Genomic DNA, 4699 nt, shown 5'->3' with positions numbered 1-4699 from the left:
ATCTCATTAGGCCTGATCTGGTCACAGGAAAAGACCTGTGGGAGACAGAACACAGCAATCAGGACCTGGCACCCCTCAAGGAGTTCACCACACAGACGCAGAGAGACAGAGACAGCATTAGAGATAGCCCAGCCAGTCATGAGAGGAAACACTTCAAACAGGAGGGGGTTAGACATTGTCATAAAACACATGAGATAAAAGAATCAGTTACTAAAATCAGTCGGTCAGTTAAGTGCACACAGCATTAAAATCTTAATAAAACAATTCATGGTTATTGTGTGGTTTTACAAAAATAAACTGTTGGACTGAAGAAGAATTGGTTTGTGGACATTAACATCTAATCAAGACAAAAAAAGCAAAGAATATTATTATAATTTTTAATTCCAGTTGTAAACACTAGATTCCACTGACCAAGGCTTCATGCACTTCTGACTAAAACAGATGTGGGGAGAAAGTAAAGGAACAGGTATATGGATAGGTTCTGTCTCTTTTATAGCACTTATATAATTGGGTAGTTGCTCCCAGCCAGGACAACACCATCTCCTCATTCCTGTGCACTAGAGTGAGTAGCTACTGTTGTACTGTTTGTGTATACATCTGTCCTTTAAAAATGTAAGAAAAGTGTGTTTATGTTTGAGTTTCATGCACAGTTTAAGCTTTACTGATATATCTAGAAACTAGAAAACACACAGCCACATACTTGATGTCTTTTATGGGCTTGTGGTGGTGAAGTAGTGTCTCATAGACACTGAGTGTTGTGCTAAACATGCTATCAGCATTCAGTCAGTGAGCCCTGCAGCACGTTGGGTTCTCTGACCTTTTAAAAATGAGAGAAACACAGAACATGAGTGCTCTGGAGCATATTGGTTTGCAAAGTTAAACTGCATGCATGTGTATGTGTGTATACGTGTGTGCGTGTGTGAGAGACGCTGTTCACACCTGGCATTAACACGCGTCCTGGGTGATCCGATCAGAAGTGGACAGCTCTAAGTATGTCAGTTCACACCTGGCATTAGAATGCGTCTCCACATGAGTCTCGAGTGACCACTTGTGATCGAATCTCACCTCCCCGCTCTATATGCAAATAAACACGTACATCATTTCTGTCGGCAAAGACCAAATGCGTTGTTTTTTTTAAACGGCGGGAGGCAGCAATGCACTTCCCGTGCCTAAACTGCACAAAATTAAAAGAGGAAGAAATCAAAACAATACAGACTAGGGCTGTGTCCGAAATGGCATACTAAATACTACTCGTATACTGATCTTGACAGAAAAGTAGCATGTAGTATGCATTACATGAATAATAAAAAATTTGCAGTACACAACGGTTACCTGGACGACGCACTACTCTGGTGAAAATTTCAAGTATACAGCCAGAGCTCACCTTGTTGGCTACTGCATCCCATGATGCAACATGTGATTTCCAACTGCCAAAAATTTCAAAACGGACAGCGACAGCGGCAGCTCCAACTTCAACGGCAGCTGCAGCTCTGAAAATAAATATATCAGTTGCATATTTTGGTGTAATAAGTCTTCATACGCTTTCTTATGGGGGATACTTTTCATAGATGTTTGCTGTAGTCATGCATTGTTCGTTTTTAACAGAACAAATAGCCCAACCAATAGGGAACGTGTAGTACACTACATGAAAGTTCTCATACTTGCAGACTATACTGTATACTAAGGTGGGGAGTACTGTACAGCGCACAGTGTATACTAGGCCAGTATGCAGTACATGAGTTTACACCTATACTTTAGAGTTGTCCAATTGTGATCGGATCACTAAAATCAGATTTAATGCAAGGTGTAAACTGGGCCAATGTGTCCTCAGTGCGTCTTGGGTGCATTCACACCTTTACTTAGAGCGGTCCACTTGTGATCGGATCACTCAAGATGCATATTAATTCCAGGTGTGAACAGGGTCAGAGAGAGAGAGAGAGAGAGAGAGAGAGAGATAGGCAGACATACAGACAGAGACAGAGCGAGCATTAAACTTCATATTTGAAATTTCTTTTGCATGAAGATTGTCTTTCAGCTTCAGATGTTAAAGAAAAAAAAACATTAACATGACCATAAAAAAAAGAGAAAGAAGAAAAAAAAAACATTTTCATGTGTTGCGGTACTTACTGTTTAAACATATTTGAGAAACAAAGCAATTTCAATCTCTTTTGGATTTTGTTTAACAGAAGCAATTTGTGTCGGAAACAAACTAAGATGAAATTCTATTTTTGTGTCATTGGTTTTGCCTTGGTGTGTGTTATGATGACTCTTACAAATGAGAGAACATAGCCTTGTTTACACATACATGAAAGCCTCTCTTATTTCACAAATTAATCATGTTTCTCTGAACTATAACAATCAACAGTCAACATTACTCAGAACACCACAGCATTTCCTGCAAACGTGTCCAGATCAAATATGTCATTGTCTGCACTGTATCTAATGATAAGAAAACTAGCATGTTTAATAACCCCCCCCCCCCCCCCCCCCATACTCTTTTTCCCCTTTTCCCAGTGGAGCTCACTAAATGGGGGCAATATCTGTAATACTGACACACCTATGTCAGGCAGCAATGCACAGTATTGGATAATCCTGTGCACAGTGACTCCCACTTTTCCTCCAGCACATTCTTCTAGTATATGTGCAGCTTTGGCTGGAACAATACAGAGAAGATTAGCATGGTCCTTGCGCAAGCATGATACGCAAATTCGTGAAGCGTTTTTTTTTTTTTTTTTTTTTTAAAGGGCAGCCGTGGTCTAGAGGTTAGAGAACCAGGCTCGTGGCCATGGCTGTGTGCCCTTGGGCAAGGCACTTAACCATAATGCCCCCCAGACACAAGGAATACTGCCCACTGCTCCTGCGTTTGGTGTGTGTTCACTACCGGTGTGTTGGATGGGTTAGATGCAGAGGACAAATTCACTGCTCACTGTTCACAGTGTATGTGTGTGTGTGTGATCACAGAGATTTACATTTACATTTAAATGCCATCTGATCTTGCCTTATTGTGAAACTGCATTGGTAAGTTGGTGGGAGCATGCTTGTTTCCCCATCCACAGTCTTGAGATGAGTAACCACGTCCTTGTAATTCGAACACTCTTTTCGTTGTGGCACTGTTGGTGATGTGATATTAGGATTATTTAAAAAAAAAAAAAAATCACAGTGGGTAGGGCGGCCATCCTAGATATGTTTATATATATATATATATATATATATATATATATATATATATATATATATATATATATAAAAAGATATGTGAGTTATTTTTTAATTTATTTTCAGTATTTTTAGCCTCCAGAACAGATACAGCTTTGTTCAATAAATTCATGTTGTAATCCTTTGACATAAGGAAAACTTAAACAATTTATTTAATTTAATTCTTAAGTGTTAAAACTCACAATGTTGTTTCATTTAATATTTTTTCCTCTTTCAGACACACTTTCTCATCAATGACTGAACATAAGGCAAGGCAAGGCAAGTTTATTCATATAGCACATTTCAGACACAAGGCCATTCAATGTGCTTCACACAGGCATATAAAACATTAGACAAAGAGTACAAACTAAGATAAAGCAAAAAATAAACAAATAAATAAATAAAGAGTTAATACAGTGTATGAGGGAAAAAGGAACAAAGAATTAAAATTGAGAGGTAAGATGACATAATTAGGTATAGGTTTGGTGGCACACTCACCATTAGTTAAATCAGTGAAATGACCACGTCTCCCCCCACACCAATTCTAGCCACACAGCGTTCAGCGTCGCTGGTTTACTAGTCATCATCATCCCCCCCCCCCCCCCCCCCCCCAGTTTCACAGTCTCTTTGTGAGGGCTACACCTGCTATGTGTTTACTGAGTGTTGACCTGCTGAAACCTAAGAACTCTCTGTCTCCAGTCATCTGTATTGGTAGCCCGTTTGTTGTATTCTGCCAGTCTCTGTGCTCCTGTTTGTATTCTGTTTGAGTCCTGTCCGAATCCTGTTTGTGCTTGTTTGAATCCTGTCTGAATCCTGTTGATCTTCAACCCCCGCGATTGAAATTTGCCAGTTGCTCCGCACTTGTGTCCTGCTCTCTGGTGTTTGCTTGACAATCGGTGACTAATCTGCTGTGTACCATTACCCAAAGTCCTGGTAATGATTGATTTTAACACAATCAGCTGTAGTACTTAAGCTAACATACTTCATTTGGTCCCCTCCAGAATATACCAGAAAAAAGACTCAGCACTGTTAGAGTGGTCAAAATAATTTTTTTTTGAAGTGGAATGTCTGAAATTAGTGTCCCTGAAATTATTCCGTGTGGTATTTCACACATTTGTACTATTCAAGCTCCAGAACGAAACTGATTTGCTCTTCAAATCTATCGCCAAGTCCTTGATAAGCAAAAAATGAGTTTTGAGATGAAAACAAAAAAAAGATTAAAAAAGATTGAGAAGTTGTGTTTTTAAATCTCCTCTGTGAAGTCATTCAGAGGTCAAAAATCAAGACCTGCAGTTCAGCACTTCCATAATAAGTTAAAACTACTAAAAGTAAGGCCTGCCTAGACCAAATGCTTTGGTTGTACGCCTATGAAGATCAGTGCGATGAAGATCAGATGTGAAATTTCCATTTGAAAATAAATAAAAATAAAGACTCCTCATGGTTGAGATTTATGGATTTAGTCTTGTTTTTAATGATCAGACATACTGTGTCAGATGGAGCAGAC

The 4699-nt window shown here is 39.2% G+C and overlaps 1 non-coding gene across 1 annotated transcript; it reads left to right on the top strand.

Annotated features, from left to right (window-relative positions):
* The first annotated feature begins 2623 nt into the window (after window positions 1-2623).
* LOC115827138 (U6 spliceosomal RNA) lies at window positions 2624-2730 on the top strand. Its single transcript, XR_004025885.1, has one exon. It is a non-coding gene; the product is annotated as a U6 spliceosomal RNA (small nuclear RNA).
* The last annotated feature ends 1969 nt before the right edge of the window (window positions 2731-4699 follow it).

This window comes from Chanos chanos, chromosome 1 (assembly GCF_902362185.1).
Source record: "Chanos chanos chromosome 1, fChaCha1.1, whole genome shotgun sequence".
NCBI lineage: Eukaryota > Metazoa > Chordata > Actinopteri > Gonorynchiformes > Chanidae > Chanos > Chanos chanos.
Note: the sequence above shows the minus strand (reverse complement) of the source record. Positions and strands in the feature narration are given on the sequence as shown.